This window comes from Staurois parvus, unplaced genomic scaffold (genome assembly GCF_062004578.1).
Source record: "Staurois parvus isolate SC_StPar_1 unplaced genomic scaffold, SC_StPar_1.0 ptg000543l, whole genome shotgun sequence".
Taxonomy (NCBI): Eukaryota; Metazoa; Chordata; class Amphibia; order Anura; family Ranidae; genus Staurois; species Staurois parvus.
The window spans coordinates 600,095-625,737 of NW_028318339.1; the positions used below are offsets into that span (position 1 = coordinate 600,095).

General features: G+C 41.6%; 1 protein-coding gene and 1 pseudogene across 1 annotated transcript in view; both read right to left on the reverse strand.

Annotated features, from left to right (window-relative positions):
* LOC149451275 (ADP-ribose glycohydrolase MACROD2-like) overlaps positions 1–25,643 on the reverse strand; it is a 750,194-nt gene that overhangs the window by 401,045 nt on the left and 323,506 nt on the right. The window lies entirely within an intron of this gene.
* On the reverse strand, positions 554–24,564 carry LOC149451277 (uncharacterized; annotated as a pseudogene).

Here is a 25,643-nt window from a genome sequence, read left to right on the forward strand (position 1 = left end):
AAAGCTGTAGGGCCACAACAAAACCAATGAGACTTGATGCGACACAAAGATCTATCCTTGGATGAGTTGTTAAAAGTAATGAGTTCTTAAGAGTCATCCCAACAGAGACTCCTGTCTATACCTTTGTGGAGGTGATAATCCCTTCTGGAACAGGTGTATGGTACCTATGAATGAGCTTTATTCATGGTGACCACCTTTCAACAGAGTGCAGCTCTTCAATAGCAATGAACAAGGCCGCAGCAACTAAAAGCTTCATACAACAGTACATGTGTCCTTTAAATTATAGTGTTGGGTACAGTATTGTACATTAACTGCTCTGCTATTGTGTTGAAGATGTTTGATGGAATCCTCTAGAACTGGAAGCAAGAGAAATTTATTGAACTTTTATATGAATAAGAAAGGAACTGTTATTTAGGGTAATCTTTAGAACAGCACACAGGATCATATGACCATACAAACTACAAAAACAAAATAAATTATTAAATCAAGGACTTTGAACCATATTTAGTCCAGGTTTACACCTGTGCATATTTTTATGCATTTTGCAGGATCGCATGCCATTTCTCATGATTTCCTATGGATCACGTTCACATCTATGCATTTTTTGCAAGCACGTTTTTTGGAAAGGGCCAGAGATTTCTTTTCCTGAAGCAGTTTTCGTTTATGGTCCAATAGACTTCAATGGAACCGCTTATAAAACGTACGTTTTACATACAAATACATATGGTAGAGCGGGACTCCTTGTTCCTGGTAGTGGACTGTTTGGTGGCAGGCCCAGGTCATTGTTTTGAAGCATCTGCCCAAATGAGGCGTGTGAGAAAATACTTGAGTCTGAGCTGCTCCCATAAGACCCAATATCTATGTAAGTGAAACTATAATTGGCATCTGTCACTGCAAATAACACAAATTAAAAATATTTTTTAGTTATAAAAACTGCTGCATAATAAAGCTACTGGCTTTATTATGCGAATGTGTTTCCCATCTATCGCACCCAGACAATTTGGGAAATTACAGCGCTCTCTGGAACACAGCAGCTACAGTACGTTGCACCATTCTTCTGCTGTAGGTTTCTTGAAGACTACATCCTTTAGTACCTCCCATATGATGGTGCAGGTGTCACGGACAATATAGCTTGCAGTTGATTTCCCCACCATAAACTGAAAATGTAGACTGGCTAAAGAATGTCCTGTTGCAAGGTACCTGAAATGAAAAATATACATAAATATTTTTTACGTTTTGCAATTAAAGAGTTCCGTACAAGATGGCAGAGCGCAAAAGACTCCTACAATAGACAGCTGTATATGGAATGGCAAGCAAGGAGTGGGTCTGGTGCAACAAATTTTACCCCCTACCAATTTGCAAGGGACCGGGAGTTCCTCAAACCGATCCTAGAGATGAGAAGGTAAGCTAGGATCACAGCATCATTTCAATCATTTGTGTTTGAAATTAATATATAATTTGGAATTATCTAATGTTTCTTCTTTCTGTATTTGCAGCACTGAGAGCAGCTGGGAATCTCAGGTGTGTGCAGAGAACCCTGGAGAGATTCCTTCAACACCCCTGGACACCCCAACTACCGTATCGCCCATATCCAGGGTGACAGAGAAGATGAGGGAGGTGGAGATGGAGGAAGAGTTGAGCAGGCCTGCTGCACCACCAACTACTATGTCTCGGAAAGGAGGAACATCAGGAAGGATGACTCCACGTAAAAGTTAAAAATGATTGATATATTAAATGAGCTAGTAGTTCTATTTAAAAAACAAATATATTTATCCCAAAAGTATGTAAACATACTAGTCCCCTTGGATGATCACGTTCCTCTTGAAAGGCACGGGGAGATGAGAACTACAATGATGCAGTGCCTGACCTCCTTCATTCCCTCTGCCAACCCACCCCCACCCATAAGCTTGCCTCAGCAGACACCACCTCAGGCCTCAAATGTTTCATACTTAAAGTACGATGCTTAGCAAACTCCTGTTAGGCCAAATTATCAGGCGTCACAATATCGCTATCATGCTTCAGCAACACCTATGGACCTCATGCCACCACCAGAGCCACCAGTGTCCCACTTTGTGCTGGAAGGGCAAAGTCAGGGCCCAATATATCCACCTGCCAATGCTCCCCAGACATACAGGGAACCTACACCACACTTTAGAGAGCCCCAGTACCTTGAGCAGCATGATGCTTCCCAGGAGGAAAGAGTTTATCAAACCTTGTAATGTCCTTTTTACAATGTTATATCATAATATGTTGGCAACAATACCACTTTGTATTTCTTCATAAAAAAATTAAAAAACCTCCAAAAATTACAGAAAAAATTGTTCTACAGTTTTATTGCATTTTACTATTTTATTGAAAAAACTGTATGTAAAAAAAGAAAATAAAGTTTTTTTGCAATTAAATATACGTACTCATTATTACTTTTACAGTTTAGAGTATAAACACTAATGTGATCATCAGCCTTTCTACTGGAAGGATGGAGTCTGTGAAGAAGGTGTTTTGTCGCTCCAGCTTGCTGCTGCGTAGACCCAGCAATTCAACAAAATGGTTAAAAAAAAAATTAAAAAAGAAAAAAAGCTAAAAAAAAAAAAGAAAAGAAACACAAAACAGAAAAGCATAAGACAAAAAGGGAAAAGGAAATAAGGGGTGGAAATGAGGAGGTTGCGACAAACATATGTAGCTACAGGAAATGTTCAAAACTTGTGCTCACCTTTTTATGGACATCCGTGTGTATCGAAAAAATTTGTCCTTATGTGCTCTCAAATCGTTAAACATGATCCAAAATTGTCCTTTCTGCTGTGGCTATCACCAGATGTATCCAATATCTGCATTTTCTCCTCTGTTCCTCTTCTTCTTCCTGCATGACTATAGCTATCAATGTGGCAATTGCAAGGAAACTGCAGCCACGATAGTGACAGATCTGCAGCATGCACAGATTACAGGCAGGAATCAAGAAGTCAAAATGTTATGTAACATTCTGTGACATCAGACCAGTGTCTAATTGGCCAATCAAATAAAAAAGAAAAAAAGCATAAAAAAAAAAACGCATGTAAAAGTCATCATAAATGCAGGCGCAAAAAACACAAAATGCACCACACAACACAAATGAAGATGCAACCTGCATAGGTGTAACCCTGGCCTTACTGCAGCAAAGGACTGCATCCCAAACTTGGAAAAGGAACGCATACAAACCTAATTATAAAGAACTTTAAAATATTCTGCAAGTGACAGCAAACTACAATTAAAACTTTGTTTTTAGGAATGCACACTGTTTTGACAGCAGATTTCATCCTACTTTATCTGTCAAATTTGCATATTTGTTAAACCACTAATTATGATTTATTGCAGATCCTCAAACAATTAGTTCAACTTCAATACAAACCTCCAGAATGGAGCCTATGCATCTTGTGATTGTTTTTCAGCAGAAAAATGTTGTTGTGCATAAAATAAATTCCAATGGAACAGTTTCCTCATAACAAAGGAGAGATAATGAGCTTGTAAAGTTTCAGCTTTGTAAAAATGCTACATCAACTTAAAAGTGACCACAAGGCTTAGATGAGGGTTGGATTGTAGATGTTTGAGTTGGCCATAGAAAGTCCTATTTTGAATCAACTGTATTTAGTAATGCAATGTGCTTGCCCCTATCATATAAGCCGAAATATCTATCTATTGCAAAGACCTCTGGAGTAAGTATGGGCACAGGGGAACAACAGTGATGGGCTGGATAACCAGAAGTCTCTACTAGTCCTACCATCCATTTATGATCAGCTATGGATGGTTTAAAGCACAATAGTGTTACCCCTCAAAGTCATCTACTTTAAATCCCTTTAAAATTTTGGAAGGATACACACTTTTTTGCAATATTGTTAAGAACTCTCAGAGCACGGTTGGCTAATCTCCAGTGCTATTAGAACAAACATACAAAAAGTCCCAAATAAAGTCCATAACTGTATAACCAGGTATTTAAAATTGGGGGAGCCGGGCTCTTCCTAGCATGTCATTTCCTGAGCTGGGATTCGCTTCCTGGTGGGATTAAAAAAAGAAGGTGCAAACATTAGAGGAGGGGGGAAAGAATATCAGGTGTACCCAGAGCCGCGCACAGAGGCAGAGTGTCTGGGAAACATCAGGGAGTTCCTGAAGGGCTGCAGCGCTTCAACCTGCAAATATCCCTGTTGTGGTCCTGCTGATGTGGAGATAGAGGTTGAGGCACTTGGTGAAGAAACAATGGCCAGGCGTATCGGCTCTTTGTGAGTCTAACCATTCGCAGAGCCTAAAAGGAAACTTGATGTGCTGATACCAATTGGAGGATCCTAAAGGGAACAGGAGCCAGGCTGTACACACTATTGGATGATCTGGCTGACCTGATGAGACAGTTGTAATCTAAAATGAGTGATTCGTATGGAGCTGGTTTGATCGACTAATGGATTACAGACTTTTTCAGACTTGCTCCAGTCGCAGGATAAATCTTGGTAAAAGTTTTATCTGTTTTTTATTCCCTTTCATTTTACAGTGAATAGTGTATGAGTGTCTTCTTGTATTTTCTGTAACTTTTTATACTTTGTACATATTTTATGCACTGCCCACTTTCGGGATATTAAATCTTAAAATTAATAAGTGACTTCTGCGTATTTAAGTACGGACTCATATCTACGGAGAGATTAGATTGTATTGTATTTTAGTGCCTTTATATGCTCGGTCAAGCTCATTTCCAATCTGTATGCAATTGCACTGTGTGTTGACAGATTGCGTGCAGATTGTAAAGGTAACAGATCTGCCAGACGGAGATCTGTGTGTGTGTGGTGTCCCAACAGACCGTTCTGTGGATAAACTGTTGGGTGGTGGCAAGCTACCGTTTGTGTTGTGTCTGGTGTGGGGGTGTGTGGACAGTGGAAGAGTGATTAACACTGGGGTTCTGACTTGTAGGATAGCTGGAGGGATCCTAGAAGGGTGTGTGATTGCCGGGCTGCTCCTCAACTCTAGTTAGTGCATCAGATTGTATGTAAGATTTGTATCTGCCAGTGTATGGTCTGTTAACTAAAATTGGAGTGGAGTCTCCCTCCGGTGGTGGCCAAGAGGTAGTACGGGCTGTGAAAGTATATCACGGCTGGTCTTATATACGTAGATCTATTCAAAGTTAAGTTCCCCTCATTCCCACTTACCCCAAGTCATGGCCGCACGTGCGAGCCTCGGTTAGCTAGTCGCTGTGGGCGTGGCGTGTGGGAGAATCCGTGACAGATTGGCAGCACAGTGGGTAAATGGTTAGCACTTCTGCCTGGCAGTACTAGGGTCGTTGGTTCGAATCCCAGCCACGGCACCTCCTGCCTGGAGTTTGCATGTTCTCTCTGTGCCTGCGTGGGTTTCCTCTGGGTACTCCGGTTTCCTCCCACATTCCAAAGACATGCTGGTAGGTTATTTGGATCTTGTCTAAATTGGCCCTTGTATATGAATGTGACTTAGATTGTACACCCCTTTAGGGTTAGGGACTGATGTGAATGTACAATATATATGTAAAAGTGCTGCGTAAATTGACGGCGCTATACAAGTACCTGAAATAAATAAATAAATATTATCGCGCATCTGGTGAGTGCACAATTTGCCTATTACCAGTCACATCATACATCACTTTGGATTAGGAGATTGGAATACCTATGCTGAGATCTTCTTGTGGATCCCCACATTCATTATTTGGACTTTCACTTATCTATCCCCAAGCTACCTTGAGTGGTTTTGTTCTACTGCACATGATATTATTCATTGGATTTATATATGTGATCATACCATTAGCACCTATATCACTTTATATTTCATGTTTTGTTATTAGCAGTATTGGCACTTTATTATCTGTAATTGATTTTGAATGATCCATCATTCTCCATGTGCATTAGCACTTTATGCACATGTTTATTTGTTATTAGTGCTGCACCTATTTATTTCTATAACTGTATAACCGCTTTAGGTGGCAGCCATCCCAGAGTGAGCCACCTGTATGAGCATGATTGGAAAGAAAAATGGAGAGGCGCTTTCTAAGTGTAGTATTAAAACGATTTTTAATAAGCCACAAATGTAAAAATTCACAAAAACGGGGTGGAAAATTAGCCTATCATTAAGGTTAGCTGTAGAGCTGTCTTCTGTGTCCTGCAGGGATTATTCCGGTGGGTGATGGCCGGCGTGGGTGGTGAGGAAGGTCCCAAAGCATTGTGGATAGTCAGGAGTCTCGGGAACTGTCGACCAAACCGGAACCGGAAGTGACTGGAATCAGCATGAACCACAAGCCGGGCAGACGTGAGGTCACACAAGAGGAAATACGGCAATGAAAACGGAGAGAATCTACACGCTCGGAGCTTACTACTCCTTCTAGAGGCCTTCTAATTTACCACCTCATTTTTGTGAGTTTTTACATTTGTGGCTTATTAAAAAACATTTTAATACTGCAGTTAGACAGCGGCTCTCCTCTTTTCTTTCCTATCAAACATACTTTTTTGCAGTTGTCTTCTGGCCTGACATGTAACGTCAGCCCTTTCTCTCCTAGCAGCAAGGTGGGTTGCTCTCAATGCTGTTGAAAAGGTGCTCACATTATTAAGAGCTACTTTCTATAGCAGTGCTCTGTGAACCTGAGCTCATGTTCAAAATCATGCAGGCTCCACCTCCGCAACATCTCCAGGATACGTACATTCCTCACCCCAGACACTACCAAACTACTCGTGCACTCCCTCGTCATCTCACGCCTGGACTACTGCAACTCCCTCCTCACCGGCCTACCCAAACGAACGCTAACCCCACTCCAGTCGATCATGAACTCGGCGGCGAGACTCATCCACCTCACTAACCGCTCCACATCCGCAACCCCCCCCGCCAATCACTTCACTGGCTCCCGATTACCCAACACATCAAATTCTAACTACTAACCCTGACCTACAAAGCCATCAACAATGCTGCCCCAACCTACTTAACCGACCTGATACCCAAATACTACCCTACCCGTGCCCTTCGCTCCTCTCAGGACCTCCTACTCTCTAGCTCCCTGATCTCCTCCTCCCACGCCCAACTGCAAGTCTTCTCCAGGACCTCCCCCATCCTCTGGAACTCCCTACCCCAATCCATCAGACTGTCACCCACCCTCACCACCTTCAGACGCAGCCTGAAGACCCACCTCTTCAGGGAGGCCTACCCCTCCCTCACCTAACACCTGACCTCCACTCCTCCCACCACCTCATCCCCCACAGCCACTTCCTCCTGTACCACTTTCTCCTCCCTCCTAGATTGTAAGCTCGAAAGAGCAGGGCCCTCAAACCCCTCGTGTTTTGCACTGTCTCTGTCTTGTCTCATGTCTTGTCCCCCTGCCTTTGTACAGCGCTGAGCAAACCCTTTGGCGCTATATAAATACTGTATAATAATAATAATAATAATGTGATAATGCACCCCCAGGAGAGTATATCCATGGCAGTTTGTGATACAGGAAGTGGGCTCACTGATACTGGGCAGGTTAAGCTGAGCAGCTAAGAACACCAACATAAATTACTTCAGTGTTTCTGCTGTAAAATTTTAAGTATCTGCAGCTACCGAGATCAGTAATGGTTTGTTGTAAAGCTAATTTTTTGGGTTTTAAGAGTATGCATATATTTAAATGACCACAGCCTGGCCATAGATTGACTTTAAGGTTAACTTCAGAAACTGAAGGCAGTATTTACATAATTAAATGTTCTGCTACAGCATATTCATGAACATATAAAAAGGTAGATGTAGACCTCTCTAGGTACTTGCTTTGCAATCCATCTATCCCTTTGTTAACTTCTAGTCTATGAAACTGTGGACTTTAGCACAACTGTTACCAATACAACTTGCATTTTACAAGAATCCTTTTTTATGTATGCTTGTTTAGTGATTTGGGGATTGGGAAACAGGCTCAATTTCTATGGTGAAATTAAGAAAAAAAAAAACATAAAAGGTATCTATAACCATAAACGAACGTTAAGTATCTCACAGCTTACCAGTTCTTAAAGGTGGTGGATGCATTGTTTTTTCAGGATTTTTCCTCTTAATTTTCAACTGGTGATCCTACCAACACTTTACCTGTTCTAGGGTAACAAAGCTCATGCCAGACACTATATATATATAGAGAGGTAGCTTTGCCATCATAGGACAGGAAGTGTTTTAAGACTTAACACCTTGCTCTTTTTTTCTTCCCCCTAACACGGGAATTGGAGAGACTTAGGAACAATTCTGATAAGAGAGACAGAGCAAAGCAATTTATCAACCTACAAAGTTTCTGGCATGATCAACGGGTATTTTTGCATGTAATGAACAGATTTAACATAGCATTTTCAATGGTTTAACAGACCAAATTAGAGAATATCAAAACATTTTATTGTTAGGGTTTACAAACACTTTAAGGGTTGTAATTGTGATTTCCAAGTTCTGTAATAATCACAATGAATGTGGTTTGAAGGCATTGAGAGACCAACACTGGAAGCTTATCACTATGCAAGGGCTACACAAGTAAAAGGATGCCAAAAATCTAAGGGGGCTGTAGGGAACTGGCTTTTCAGTTTATTAAAATTAGTCAAAAGCTTAGAAATAAACCAGATTGAACGGTCAAAAGTTCCAAATAGGCCGGCTGTAAGGAGAAGCTTTTTGTCAGAGTCTTGGTATGGTCTTGAGCAGTTAGTGCTGATTAGCACACTCCAAAAATATTTAATAACAGCTTCAAGCAAAAGGGACACACAACACTCTGCCCTGTTACCCTTCAGCATGCAACAGAGTCAAATTACTAACAGCTACAATGAAGCCTTAGAATTCGGTATAGCCGGGATTCGGCTCTAGGACAATTAAGCTCCCCCCTTTCAAAGCCGCCTGCACACGCTTCCTCATTTTCCTAGTAAATCTCATGGATCTAAATTTACACAATGCAAATTTATATCAGATACGATTACACTGGTTATCTCCTGAGCTCCAAGTAAATGGGCTAGAAAAAAATACATTTATCTCTTCCAAAACATTTCTGTAGAAGCTTCACATTTACAGCTCAAAGTAACAGCCTGTATACAAGCATGATCTGTTGTCGACAGTGTAATTCCTAAGATAACTGCAGCGCATACAGTTTACAGTGTGGAAAAAAAGCAAGCTACCAAATTTACCATCGCAAAATAAGTCTCTTGTGTTCTAGAATATCACAGAGTCCAAGCCTGAGTTTGAACAATGGCTGTAGGCAGGCATGCATGACTGTTTGCCTTCAGGCTGTTAATTAAATGTAAATCATAAGCAGGATCTACTCTGGCTTTGCAATTCATTTGTTTCATCAGGTGGACTAGAAACCAGCTGTATATAGCTCATTGCAAAAGTTTATAAAGTAAAGTATTAACTGCTTCCCGTCCACCCTATAGCAGCAACACTGCTACAGGACGGCACGGGTGAGCAAAATCACGTATATACAGTATCTCACAGAAGTGAGTACACCCCTCATATTTTTGTAAATATTTTATTATATCTTTAATATGACAATACTGAAGAAATGACACTTTGCTACAATGTAAAGTAGTGAGTGTATTGCTTGTATAACAGCGTAAATTTGCCGTCCCCTCAAAATAACTCAATACACAGCCATTAATGTCTAAATCACTGGCAACAAGTACACCACCAAGTGAAAATGTCCAAAATATGCTCAAAGTGTCAATATTTTGTGAGGCCACCATTATTTTCCAGCACTGCCTTAACCCTCTTGGGCATGGAGTTCACAGGTTGCCACTGGAGTCCTCTTCCACTCCTCCATGATGACATCACAGAGCTGGAGGATGTTCGAGACCTTGCGCTTATCCACCTGCCGTTTGAGGATGCCCCACAGAATAGGGTTTAGGTCTGAAGACATGCTTGGCCAGTCTATCACCTTTACCCTCAGATTTTTTACCAAGGCAGTGGTCGTCTTGCAGGTGTGTTTGGGGTCGTTATGTTGGAATACTGCCCTGTGGCCCAGTCTCCAAAGGGAGGGGATCATGCTCTGCTTCAGTAGGTCACAGTACATGTTGGCAGTCATGGTTCTCTCAATGAACTGTAGCAACCCCAGTCCCGGCAGCACTCATGCAGCCCCAAACCATGACAATCCCACCACCATGCTTGACTGTAGGCAAGACACACTTGTCTTTGTACTCCTCACCAGGTTGCCGCCACACACACTTGACACCATCTGAACCAAATCAGTTTATCTTGGTCTCATCAGACCACAGGACATGGTTCCAGTAATCCATATCCTTAGGCTGCTTGTCTTCTGCAAACTGTTTGAGGACTTTATTGTGTATCATCTTTAAAAGAGGACGACAGCCATGCAGACCAATTTGATACAGTGTGTGGCGTATGGTCTAAGCACTGACAGGCTGACCCCCCACCCCTTCAACCTCTGCAGCAATATGTCTATTTCCCAAAGACAACCTCTGTGACAACCTCCATGATGACATCACAGAGCTGGAGGATGTTCGAGACCTTGCGCTCATCCACCTGCCGTTTGAGGATGCCCCACAGAATAGGGTTTAGGTCTGAAGACATGCTTGGCCAGTCTATCACCTTTACCCTCAGATTTTTTACCAAGGCAGTGGTCGTCTTGCAGGTGTGTTTGGGGTCGTTATGTTGGAATACTGCCCTGTGGCCCAGTCTCCAAAGGGAGGGGATCATGCTCTGCTTCAGTAGGTCACAGTACATGTTGGCAGTCATGGTTCTCTCAATGAACTGTAGCAACCCCAGTGCCGGCAGCACTCATGCAGCCCCAAACCATGACAATCCCACCACCATGCTTGACTGTAGGCAAGACACACTTGTCTTTGTACTCCTCACCAGGATGCCGCCACACACACTTGACACCATCTGAACCAAATCAGTTTATCTTGGTCTCATCAGACCACAGGACATGGTTCCAGTAATCCATATCCTTAGGCTGCTTGTCTTCAGCAAACTGTTTGAGGACTTTATCATGTATCATCTTTAAAAGAGGACGACAGCCATGCAGACCAATTTGATACAGTGTGTGGCGTATGGTCTAAGCACTGACAGGCTGACCCCCCACCCCTTCAACCTCTGCAGCAATATGTCTATTTCCCAAAGACAACCTCTGAATATGACGCTGAGCATGTGCACTCAACTCCTTTGGTTGGCCATGCCGAGGCCTGTTCTGAGTGGAACCTGTCCTGTTAAACCGCTGTATGGTCTTGGCCACCGTGCTGCAGCTCAGTTTCAAGCTCTTGGAAATCTTCTTATACCCTAAGCCATCTTTATGTAGAGCAACAATTCTTTTTTTTCAGATCCTCAGAGAGTTCTTTGCCATGAGGTGCCATGTTGAACTTCCAGTGACCAGTATGAGAGAGAGAGCATCAACACCAAATTTAACACACCTGCTCCCCATTCACACCTGAGACCTTGTAACACTAGTCACATGACATCGGTGAGGGAAAATGGCAAATTGGGCCCAATTTGGACATTTTCACTTAGGGGTGTACTCACTTTTGTTGCCAGCAGTGTAGACATTAATGGCTGTACGTTGAGTTATTTTGAGGGGACAGCAAATTTAAACTGTTATACAAGCTGTACACTCACTACGTCACATTGTAGCAAAGTGTAATTTCTTCAGTGTTGTCACATGAAAAGATGTATCAAAATATTTACAAAAATGTGAGGGATGTACTCACTTCTGTGAGATACTGTTTATTTTATCCTGCATTTCCAAGCAGGGGGCGTGCACGAGCACCATGCCCACGCCGCTATTCACGGCCTCGGCTGTTAATAACTGAGTCCCGATCGGTGATTACTCGCTGGCACACGGTGATTGATGAACATTACTGATGGAGAGAGAGAACTGTAATTAAACAATACAGTTCTCTCCCCTGTCAGCTCCTGCACACTGCTATGCATGGCTTTGCATAGCAGAGCCATGCATATCAGTGTGTTTACAGTGAAGCACACACACACAAACAGTAAAACAGCACACAGTTAACCATTTGATCACCGCAGATGTTAACACCTTCCTGCCCGGTGCCATTAGTACAGCGTTAGTGCTTTTTATTAGCGCTGATCCCTGTATTTGTGTCACTGTGGATATCAGTGAAACCAAATGAGTTTCCCTCAGTGTCAGAATGCCCACCGCAGTCCCGCTATAAGTTGCTAATTACCGCCATTACTAGTAAAAATAAAATGAAAAAAATACCCAGTATATATACTGCCATTTGTAAACTCTAACTTTCAGGTATACAATTACTTAACACTTATTGCGATTTTTTTTCTAACAAAGCCATGTAGCAGAATACATTTTAATGACAAAATTTTTTAATTCTTTTTACTGGACATGTGTAATAGCAAAAGTCAAAAATATTGTTTTTTCTCAAAATTGTCTTTTTTTTTTTATAGCGCAAAAAAAAAAAAACCGCAAAGGCGATCAAATACCAATGAAAGAAAGCTCTCTTCTTGGGGGGGGGGGGGGGGGAAGAGGACAAAAATTTAATTTGGGTGCAGTGTTGCATGACCGTGTAATTGTCAGTTAAAGTACCGCAGCGCCAAAATGCAAAAAATGGCCTAGCCAGGATAACTTTTTTTTTTTAATTTGCACAATTAAATTTTTGAGGACAAGCTTTCAAGACCTAAGCAGTATTCATTGGACCTTAGAAGAAGAGGGTCCAAAAGTTTGTCTTAAAAATTTAATGTGGAACTGTACTCACCAAGGCTCCAGCGGCGTCCCTCTGGGCGGCTGGTTTCTGGGTCTCCATCATCGGCCGCTGTACTTGGCTGGGAGGGGATGATATCATTCCCACATATGAGCAGGAGTTCAGTCAGATTTGGCATTGCCAAAATTGTACAGTGAGCTGCGCATGCGCGGCTCACTGTACAGCAGCAGAAAGGCAGGTAAGTAACTAATGCAGAAGCGGGAAAGCATGTCTCTCCTGTATGAAAATTCCTGCCTGTTCAGGATTTTTTTTCACTTTAAGTTAGTGCACACAAAAAAGTATTACTGGCAATACTCAACTGTGTTGCAGCTACAACAATTACCTTAAGCATGAAAGAAGATACTAACTTTACCAATACACTAAGATACGAACGTTTAAAGCAAAACTTGGCAAAAATAATGCAAGGTGTGATTTAGGTTTAACAAGTAGCCATGTTCATCCAAATTCTGATTATGATAAATTCCACTCCATGTCTCCCCCCCAAAATCTAATCTTTTATTATTTCCTGTGACACCATATAGAAGTAAAATTTTTCCAGGAGCAGCAGCTGGGAGGTCAGTTCCAACTGACATAAGCACTACATATCCCAAGAGCCCTTTCCCTGCACACAGTAAGAGGGCAGGCTCTTTGAAGAAGCAGCACTGGAAAGTATAATACACCTTTTACTGCAGAAACTGCATTTAATACCTTTTGGGCAGCGGCAGTATTGCTTGTAAGGAAACCTTTATTTAGAAAACAATATATGTTTCCATTATTGACAGCCTCAAAAGGTTTCCAGGCCACTAGAATTGGGTCATCTGCCAGTAGCAGGTGTCCACATTTTGCAGGCAGTGATATTGACACCCAAAAAAGGATCCCAGAAAGTAAACAGAAAAATAGGGAGGGATTGTCACATGATGGATCTTTGAGTGAGTGTGTTTCTCAAGTGTGCAGGGATTGACGTGCTGTGTGACATAATCTGGAGTGATTTTGGATAAAAGATGGCAGTTGTGGGCATTAATAGTTTGATTAATTTCTTCATGGAGTTACATTTATCACTATATGGGTTTCAACTGTGAGCACAGTATCAAAAAGGTTGGTCACGATATTCTACTGTATATTGAACTTTTTAGTTTTAGTTTAAGTAGTTAAAGAGGAACTTAAGCCAGCAGCTACAAAACACTTTTAAAAACCAGGTAGTAGTGCTTGGAGTCCAGTGCGGTCTTCTCGGAGCCAGTTCTTACTGCTATGGGTCCTGGCAGCACCATATGAGATATGAGAAATGGAGGTGGCTACCTGAGGAACCACAGTTAGCAAGCTTGTACTGATCTGTTTAACATGTCCCAGGAGGCTGCAGGAGGGAAGGGGGTGGGGAAGTGGCATCAACTTTGCCTAGGCAAAGATTGCTGAAGCAGTAGCGGGTAACGATAAAGATTGGTAGATAAAAAAAAACCTGTGATCCAGTTATAGGCTGGGGGGAGGGAACAAACCAGCGCTACTTCACTGTTCAAGTGAAGTTCCACTTTCTGCTGTGCTTTCTTGTAAGTATACTTGTCATATCTGCTCACACTAGTATATACAGTGCTCTGCTCCTCTACTCCATCACAAGGTCCTCTGTTTCTGGTTGCCAACATTACACTCTCCCTTCTACCCAGGACACACTTCAGCTTATGACAGAAACAGGGCCTTCTTTAATGCAGGGCAAAAGGGGCAGCTGCCCAGGGCCCTGTCATTACTGAGGAGCCCGAAGCAGCTGCCCTTTGATCCTGCGCTGCCTGCAAACAATTTTCCTATGAAGCCGATCCCCTGCTTGCTCTCCAAGCCGGGTTAATAGATGTAGCCAAACTGTGACAGGGTAGATGCACAGCTGTGGGCTGCACGTGCTGGAGTCCACTCATCCCGCTTCTCCCTCTGTCAGGACCAGAGCGGCTGTAACAGGGAGTGAGGCAGAACAGCTGTGTTCCCCCTTCCCCCTCCCCCGTACCCCCTTTTCCAGCCAGCAGTGCAGAGATCAAAGGGCCGTGTGTGTGTATTCTGCTTCCTCACCCTTCTGTCAACAGCAGAGGAAAAGATCAACAGAGCAGCAGCAGGACTGGAGCAGCTTGGAGAGGGGACATGGTGAGTTGCAGGCAATCAGTGAGCAGTAATAATGTGCAGTAATCTCTAGCAACCAATGCATGAGCGGTAATGTGCAGTAACCTCTAGCAAACAATTCATGAGCGGTAATAATATTCAGTAACCACTAGCAACCAATGGATGAGCGGTAACAATGTGCAGTAACCTCTAGCAACCAGTGAGTGGTAATGATATGCAGTAACCTCTAGCAACCAATGCATAAGGGGTAATGATGTGCAGCAACCTCCAGCAACCAATGGGTGAGCGGTAATGATGTGCAGTAATCTCTAGAAACCAATGAGTGAGCAGTAATAATGTGCAGTAACCTCTAGCAACTAATAGGTCAGCAGTAATAATGTGCAGTTACCTCTAGCAACCAATGCTAGAGTGGTAATAATATGCAGTAACCTCTAGAAACCAATGGATGAGTGGTAATTATATGCAGTAACCTCTAACAACCAATGGGTGAGAAGTAAGGATGTGCAGTAACCACTAGTAACCAGTGAGTCTGGACCAATTCTATATTTTTACATTTTTAAAGTCTATGAGTGTGTGTGTTTGTTTTTTGGGATGTTGAGGTGGAGAGCAAAATTGCATGGAGGGGGGCCCAAGAAAATGTTTGTCCAGGGTCCAATATATCAATAGTAAAGACAGCCTTGGACAGAACTACACCCTGCACAAAACTACAAACCCAGAAGCTGATCCTTATCACCCAATAAATGTGCTTCACTTTCCAGCAGTGATAGGATTGGTTACACATGGCAAACGGACTCTAACCCAGCTAAGCCAATCACTGTGCAGGAAATAACCGAGACTACCGGAAAGCATATACTTTCACGGCTACTGTTTCCACTTTAGATCTCAATAATCAGTCACCAGAATTTTTTCAGTTGCTACGAGAAAAACAAAAACATATCTTCGCACAGCAAAACCAAAGAGTAATACACACACCGTGTCTCACATGAAATCACTGAAAAAGCAAAAATGAAAATGCTGTGCTCCTAATTAAAACATAAATAATATCTCATCCAAATATGTGCATAACAACAAAAATAATCACTTCTAATTAAGATTCGGAATTCAACTCCTCATAAATATCCCACATACGCTAATATGAAAAATTAAGTTGCCATCAATAAATGTGAAAAATGATGCGCTAATATTATCTTGCTCACTTATATAAGTATAAGTGAGCAAGTAATAATTAATATTCCTCCCAAATATATTTGTGTCCATATACCCAACCAGCTTAAACTGTAACAGGATCACCAAGAGTGCAGAAAAGGCAGCTTGACAAAGAATGGTATAACGCCCCTGAGTCTACACTACCATTAGACCCTAATGTGACCCAGCTAGGTCAAAGTCTACCTGCAAGACTTTATATTACAACAATCCCCAGGGAAAAAAAAAAAAAAAAGAGTTGTAAAAGCTATGAAAAGTACTGTGAGACAGAATGGGATGGCCTCAGAATGGTTATCTCTGCTGGCTTTGTTGGGGCCCTTACAGTGGTGCACAAGTGGTGATGCGATGCTTTGTGGCTTCCATCTGCCTTCAGTTGAAGAGGACAAATTATTGAGGAGATGTTGTCGAAAGTAATTTGCAGAAAAACATAAAACAGTAGAATAGAAGGCAGCGAGTTCAGGAAAAAGTAATAATAGTTCTAGATGAATGAGGCAATTCCTGAGGCTGATGTGGTAGGCTAAGCAGACAGGCCAATGTCTAGAGAGCAGGAGGATATGGCTGTGTTGAGCTAAAGTCTCAATCACTGCTGTAAAGCGTGTGTAATAGGTTGACAACAGTCTCACCAATCCTGCACTTCAGTTGTGGATGTTGATGGTGGAGGGAACCCTCACAGATCAATAGCTTGGTCTCTGGCTCACCCGCTCTGTATTGCTGGAGATGCAGAAGATGTGAACCCATACTTAACACCAGTGTGCTGTAATTTAGGCCATGTACCTTGTGAACTCAGCTAGTCCTTCGTTCCTTAGTCTGGCACCAAGTAACCCGAATCTCCCCAAGGAGTTCACTGAACTTTCCTCCACACCTCCTCTCCATCCCCACAGTTCTCTAGGAACTGTAGTTCTTTCTCTGCTGTAATGTAGAACCACCTGTATATTACCTAGCTACACCTCCCACAGTCCTTTTCTGAACTGCACCTCCTCCTTACAGTATGATGTCGGCCAGTCAGAGAAATGGCATAAAGAGACAATAGGGACATAGTGAGCAGAAATGCCAGGACTTGTTGCCCCACAATAATAGTTCTGTGAAGTCCATCTTGTTTTGTTTTCCTTCAAGGGGACCATAGTGCAAGCACCTGGTTACACAAGTTTTCACATTTCTTGATGGCAACATCATTTTTCATATTTAGTGATATCACATTGTTGGTATAAGTTATTTAGCGCATGTGGGATATTTTTGAAGAGTTGAATTCCGAATCTTAACAGTGATTTTTTTTTTGTTTAAGCACATACAGTATGTGGATGAGATATTTTAATTTTTTGTTAAAGTTGCTATGGAGACCTAGTTACCAGGAATTGCCCAGCCCTGAGCTTTTTAAAAATTGCATAGAATAACTATTTTTGTTGTTAGTATGGCACAATTTAGAGCCTATGGCACATAATCTCTCCAACTGTTACATTTTAAACCACACAATCGACATAGAATAAACCCACTCATATGAACCTTCAACCTGCACAACAAACAATACACAAATGCAAAAGACGTCACACCAATTCCCATAATGAGCCTTGAGATTTAAAAAAGAAAAAACTTGTTACAATAACCTTGAATATCTTGACTTTAATGGCAAACGTGTCCATAACCCTCCAATATATAATGTGCTTGCATTTGCTGACTGAAAAAAAAACTGCTTTCAAAAGAAAGTGTGTATACAACTCAAACATGCAGAGGTGCCTCTTCCCTGTAATAAGTAACTTACATAATTGGCAGGTGAACAGCTACAAATACAGACCAGAGGCATTGCTCAAGTATGACAGGTTGATAAACACATTAGAAGACAATTAAATCCCTGTTAAGTAGGAAGAGTGAAGAGCTGTTTGAACATTCTGTGGGTTTGTTTGAATAAAGGCTTCTGACATGATTAATGCTCAGAGCAGTGAAGATGAACTGGTGGAAGGAAGCCTACGTTTAGTGTACATTGATTGCATCTTATTAAAAAGATATATAAGTAGAAAGTAATTTATAGATTTAGAGGGATAGGCAATCCAGATTAGCATTTAAACGATGAACTGCACATTTCTCAGCTGCCTACAGAGTATTTTAAAATTACTAAATTAAAATGACAAAGAACAAAAACATGTCACTTATAAATCAATTGCTGGGATGGCAAAGAATTTCAAGACTGGAACTTAACAAAAATGAAGAATTTTATCAAATTAAATGCCCACTTCCAGCCCAAATCCAGTTCCAAATGGATAAACAAACATCTTGAGCATCACATAAAAAACTCTTGCTGCAATGAACACCCTATCTCTGGTGCTGTTCCCTACTCTATCCTACCCAGTTTCATTCAATCTGTTCACAGTGTGAACAGCAAGCTTGTACAATGCATTTGCAGAGCTTTCAGCAAGCTTTGTTGAAGCTTTTAAAGTACCATTCACCTATACTTTGTAAATGCTGTACACAGATCCTGAAAGTGCGGATTGTCACTACAAACAAGCTGCTAGCAGGCTTTAGCGCTACTAGACGTTTGTTGAAAGCCTGCTATCAGCTTTTTAAAAGTGACAATCAGCACCCCAATTAAATAAGAATTTTTTTTTGGGGGGGAGGGCGTTAAAAAGCAACAGTTTTTTTTTTTTTTGGAGGGGGGGAGGGGGGTGAGGAGAGTGGAGATATATTGTTCTAATCTGCCACTCCTTTGAGCGCAAGACCAGTTCCTGATGCTCCTGCCCCCCGCACGCTAGCATTCTAAAAACAAATTCATGGAGTTCTGCTTTAAGCATTCTGTTCACACTGCTCCAGTAGAACCTGTGAGACAGACATATTAGCCCAGTCAGGACCCGTGTTTGTTTACTGCCTTGCTGAATAAAGGACAGCAGATGCTGCATTCGGTAAGGACTGTGGCCCTGACATGTTATGCTTAGGATTTTAGTTGTAGTTGAGTAAAACGGATCACCTAAGATCTGCACTGGAACGCCTAGTGTCAGAATTGCACTACACCAAATGTAGTGCTAACACTACATTTGGAAACTCACTGCACCTGGATTGCAGGGTACTTCTGTACCATGTAATCCAGTGCAGGCAAATGCACTGAATTTGCAACCTGCATTTGAGGTGTCATTAACATTGACATCCACTACAGATTGTAAATGCAGTGCATTTTAAACATGGTGCCAAAATCGTGTACAGAACACGGGTTTCCCACACCGTGTTCTGGTGTGGACAGGACCTCAATGTTTTGAGGGTTGTGAAGTCCCTAAACTATTTTTTTGAGCTTCAAGACATATATCTATGTAATGGATGTTAATTACACAGTGTATTTACACTGGAGTCAAAAACTGGATTAAACAGAGCAACTCAAATTTAAAATAAAAAAGGAATGGTATAAATTTGGTAATATATACTAGCTTTTTTCAACCAGGGTGCCTTCAGGTTTCTTAAGGAGTGCCTTGGCAAAATGCTTAAAAATTGCCCAAAAATGTATACAAGCTAGAGGGTGGATCAAACCTGTCTTAATTCCACAAATCCACAGGTTTTCATTGTGCATTATTACACACTTCCATCCACAAGTGTCCTTACAACCAATGGCTTCATTGGTTGATAAAGAGGATGCTGGGTACCTGAATAGCATCCTTGTTTGGCTCTCCCCTGCCCCTCTCTTTCAGCATTGGGGTAAGGGAACAGAGAAACATTGGAATAATAGTGCCAGTGTGAAAAGGTGTATTTGCTTTGGAAGAATAAATCACCTCCAATGTTGGGTGTTCTACATGTGTGGATGTTGCTGCATTATGTAAAACTAATAGCTTACTGTTTTACACCTTAGGATGGGGTGTCTTGAGAATGTGTAGAATTTTAAAGGTGCCTTGAATGAAAAAAGGTTGAGAAGCACTGATATATACAATGTCATGATAGGATAAGGAAGGTGATATACAAAGATTTTGTCATTAGGATGGGCTCTGTGTTAATGTTGCAGGATGTCTGAATACATTCAGTGCTTTAAAAGATATGTACAGGGCATTTCCTCCAGTAAACATGTTCAACCACCTACTCAGTGACACATGAAAAGACCGATTATGTTCTGCCAACACAGACATTACTACAACTGCCAAATGTGTTCGCTCATCCAAAAGTACATGTTTTCATAAACCTTTTAAACAATCAACTACTAACATCCATTATAAGCCAAGAATTTACATGAACTTCTCATGACAGCTAAATCAAGCAAATGGTAGGATGGATGGATAGAAATGTATTTCTCCTACATTTCTTCTGAGATATACCCAACATTGGGACTTTTTTAAGTTCTATCAGAAATGGTCTGTGTAACTGCTCTCAACATGTTTGTACTCTGCTATTCAGTGCTCTCCAATTGCTCCATCTTCCATCACTACCAGCTCTGAAACTCAGTATACCTAGTAATGGGGAGACATGTAACCTTCACCCATGATGAAGCTCTGGGGACTTGCTAGTATTTGTTAGGCTCATGATCCAGCATATTATGGAATGGATGAAGCCAGGCTTTGACTCTAACCATCAATGTGTTTTATTAGGTGGCTGGCAAAAGAGACATGAGAGATGGAGGAGACAAGCGTATCAGTAGGTAGTTGGTGGGGGATTTTACACAAGCACTATTACTAGGACCTAAGGGGAACATGACCATGCTTCTTTAACACAAAGCAATATCATTTGATTAAACAAAATAATGAATCTGGTCAAGTGCTTGCAGAAAGAGCTTGCTTCACCTCACATAAGGTACAGGTGGCTTGATTTAAAGAATATAAAAACCCAACATTCCTGTTATGTGCCTGCTGTACTATGTATTTTTGCCTATGTGCCTGCTGTATTGTATTTTGTAAAACTAACCTGTTCTCTTTGTATTGCTACCTTTGTGTGAAATCGCTGGTGTTCCTGTCTGTCACTCTGCTTTCCTATTAAAAACTGAGCACACTAGGTATGAGAACTAAGTGTGGTCAGTTCTGTAGCTGTGCTGGGAACTCCGTCTGCTCTCCTGCAATGATCAGACTTGTCCTGACATGCCCTCTGTTGCATAGCCATTCACTGGGAAGATCAGTGTACTTCTACTTCTCCCCTAGCTCTAATGCAGCTGAGAACAAAGGACATGTATTATAAAAGTATTTATTTTTTTATATCCATGCACAAATGTTTTGCCTTTCATTTCTATTTTAAACTGAATGGCTTGTTATACAAGGTGATGGTTTACAACCACTTTAATGAACAGGAGTTTTCAGTGTAGCTGCTGATGGACCATAGCTTCTAAGAGGACAAGAGAAACCGTTATAAAAACTTCCACACAAACACCAACAAAACTTAAATGCTGGGTTAGAACAGCCAGATATTGCCACAAGAGGTCTACAATGAGCTTTCCTATTACACAATCTATGTCTGTATAGCCAGTTTAGATTGACTATAAACAGTGGAAGTAGCATTGTATGAAACAATCACACAGAGTGGGCCTATAGATCTCTATTTTTTGTTTCACCACACATTACTGCAACGCATTATACACAGTCCAGTGCCATATATTGTAAATGGCACCGCAATGCATCTAAGCAGCACATACACGTGCAATGTAGCACACTGCCATGAACAGACATGTATTGTGGGTCTGTTGTGGGGCATTGCCTTAAAAAGAATATTGTATGTGCCTTTTAAAAGCATTAAAGTAAAAAAAGTTACACTTTATTTAATTTTGGATACATTGGGGAAGCTGAAATTCATTGCAGCAATTAGTGCAAAAAAGCACTAAAGCATTCCAAGAATGGCAGCATTGCCACGCGAGTGACCCCTTGGGGTCATTGTGCTGAGGGGGATTTGCTTGCCCAGAACCCAAGCAGGACCTGGAAGATTGCACTTATCACTGTAGTAGCACTGACAACTACAGTGATTTTCAGCTTCACCAGCATCCCATCAGGTAAAACAAACTGTACATACATTATTCCAAGCTGGACCAATATGCAATGCAGGTCAATCTTGGAGTTCAGCGTTAAAGGTGAAGTATGGGTTTGTAAAAAAAAAAAAAAATATCCATACTTACCTCTATGGTGCAGCAGAGCTGTCCCATGTAGGCTCTAAGCCCGACAACTGGGTATTCACATGACTGCTGATCACTGCTGGCCTGTCTGGATTGGAGAACAGTGCCCATCAGTCAATGTCCTCCACTCTGCTCCTCCAGCGCTCACTGGAGCACCAAGCAAGGCAGGGAGCAGGCTGAAAGGCAAAGCAAGCTGTCAATCAGGCAGCTAGAGTGGATTCTGACAATATTGTCAGGATCCTTCCATAGCCTGGAGCAACTCTGTCATGCCACCTGATGGCAGGTAATAGCAAGCTGACTTCGGGTCACAGAAGAGCAAAAGTAAGTGCACTCCTGTGACCCACCAGAGATGGACAAAAAAAGCTTTAGGCATGCCTCTCTTTCAATGCACAATGAAACATTTAAAGAATGTGAGCTGACACAACAGGCCCTAAGAGTATATGGTCTTTACTGGCAGTAAAGAAAATCCGACATTTATATTTAGTGTTACATAGACAAGAAAAAACAGGCAAAGTATGTCAACTAATGAATGTAGCAGTCTAAAAATACAGTCACAGCAGACCCCTGCAATACACAGAACCCACCTGTACCATCCTGAGCTCTTTAATCACTATCACAGGTACAATTCTGTACATCTACTTAGCTACTACTAAAAGAGCAGCCTGAAAAAATGCCTGGAACTAGAAGGATTCTACACATAATGAAAAGGAAGGAACTTCTACAATAGAAGCTATGGTAAAAGAAAAAGTGGTCAAAATAGGTTAAAGGAGCCAATCATGTCTTCGGTGAAAATCTCTTCATCAATACCGTGAAATGCATAACCGTTTCATCTTTACTTTACTTTGGAAGCACCCGATCACACGTTTTTTTTTTTTGCTTCTGTTGGAAATGAAACACAGAACAGAAGAATGTACCCACACTCAGGGTATAAAAAGAATCTTTTGTTTGTACCTGGAAACACGAGAGATACTAGGGCAGTGAACTGTTCAGTTCAAACGACTGAGGTTAGCAAAAGATGAAATAATTCAGGACCATTAGAGAAATGACACATGGCTGGGTTCATGTATGACTACAATGCTCACGCATTGTAGGAGATATAAAGCATTCCAATTCCAAAAAGAAAAGATGGAGTAGGTAGAACTAAATATATATATATAGACACACAAGATATACTGTACATACACACACACACTTCCTTCCTGAATAAGATGCTATGTATTACAGAAAACTGTTGTAATATAAATATATAAAAATTATTTGTTTTTACTTTTTCACTTCCATTTTTTTTGCACCTATATTACAACTACATTTAAAAGAGAAGTATGGGATTTGTTTTTATTTTAAAAACAATACTTACCTAGGTGGATGCAGCATCGGTCCGATGCTGCATCTGTCTCGACGGCTCTAAAGGTGAGAACTGTGCGATCAGATTCTGCTGATCACTCAGTTCTCCTTGCTGCTAGAAGCAGAGAGTGGTGACTAAGTCACTACTGTCCACTCTGCCCCCCGGCGTGCTTACTGGAGCACTGGGACGTAGAGGGGGCAGGATTGGCCAGCTCAGATTCTCAGCGGTTCGTTGAGAGGCTGAACCAGGTGCTGCTCCAGGGATGTGGGTGGATCCAGACTTTAAACTCTGAATCTTTCCCCAGCCTGGATTGGATCTGTGACATCAGCCGATAGCAGGCATTAGCAGAACGAACTGTACTCCTGTGATCCACAGTAGAACTAGTCAAATAAGCTTTGGCTGTACTTCTTTAAAATTAATAAAATTTTAGGTTTCAGGATGATATAAAGTAGCACTATTCAAGCATGTACTCAGAACTTAAAGTGTTACTAAACCAAAAACCATAAAATCAGTCTGTATATGCAGTAAGCCATCCTTTTTATACTCACTGTGAAACCTAAGGGGTTAATTCTCCACATTGTATACAAAGGTGGTTTGAACCTGTCTTCTCTAATCCTCCCCTTCTTTCACAGTCCCCAATCCATCTGCTGATAGTACAGAGCTCTAGGAAGCACTCTGCACATGCTCAGTTTGGTGTGTATTCCTAAAGAGGTTTTTTTTTTCTTTGGGAGGGTGCATTTGATCGGCACAGGGCCAATCAGCACTGTCCAGACATAGGGGCAGGGGTTAAGCAGCCTCAAAGGACAATTAAGGGAGAATGAAAACTCCTCCTTCAAGCCTTAACCAGTGCTCTGGTGGACACCGATAGAAGTCACAAGACTGCTCTACCTGCTGATGAGAAAAGGTATTTAGTAGTTTATATTTGCTAAAATAATTGCATTTCCATATTCTGTGTACTGTGGGAGACCAGATATAGTGAATGCAGGGTCCTGGGTTCAGTAACACTTTAAGAGCAATGTTCGGTGGTTCTTAGGCTGAAGGTTTTTATATTTTTGCCTTAATACATTCTCTGCAGTAACAACTCCCCCTTCTGCCCCCATACTTACCGAGCCTGATCTTGATCCAGCACTGTGCCCAAGAGCTGCAGCTCTCTCCGCTCGCTCTCTCCTTGTAGGCTCAGGGACAGCAGCATGAGCCATTAGCTCCCACTGCTGTCAATCACAGCTAGTAAGGAGGGATTTGGGCTTAAGGCCAAGCCACTCTGTGTGTCCATTGACAGTGACAGTCCATTCAGTGTAAGTCTGCATGAGTGCCCCCACAGCAAGTGGTTTGCTATAGTGGGCACTCAGCAGGGGGAAGGAGCCAGAAGCGCCGGCAGGGGACCCATGAAAAGGAGCATAGGGGCAGCAAACTATTGCACAGAGCAGGTAAGTAAGACATGTTTGTTATTTTAAAAACAATATGGGTTTATAATCATTTAAAACGGCCATACATGGATTGAAATTTGGCTGGTTCAGCAGAGACCGGAGGAATTTCAATCCATGTATAGACAGGCTGGTTGCACACAAGTCGACTTGGGTACAACTAGCCCATTGGGGTTTTCCCTGATCAATCAGTGCTACCAGCTTTAGCCAGCAGCCCAGACAGCGAGAAAGTCTCCCTGCTGTCAGAATACCATAACTCAGAGGGAAGATTCCCTCATTCGCATCAAGCATGTGAATGGTGGAATGGAGTTATTTTTTACCCCCATAAAAAAAAAAAAAAAAAAAAAAAAAAAAGAAGAATGTATAGGCTGACTTAGCCTCCCTCCAAATTCCTTATGTTTTCAACTATGATCCAATTTCACTATTAGATGGTAGCTACGTTCATTCTCCACGTTCCCTCTGTATGTAGAACATAGCCACCCTCTTGCTCGCTCCAGAGATGGACTACTAGGGGCTATGTTTATGGGATTTGTAGTATGCATAGAGCAGTACACTTGACCGAAACTAATATGAATTTAATAGTATTTTCAGTTTGGAATCTATTGATTGCTTTTTATAGGGGATGAGATAAGACAGAGCATTACTTTCCCTAACCTGCAGTCTAGTCCTTGGCTCTTCAGTGTGGGAATATAAGCAGACACTCCATATACACATTTTATTGCATATATATTTGATCTGTCAAGTATTTGCTATTCATATATCCAGTTGATAGGCACTTTAACTCACTATTTGGAGTGTGGTTTGCACAGTGATAATATTAATAACCACTCCATACAGTGTCAGTTATACAGTCA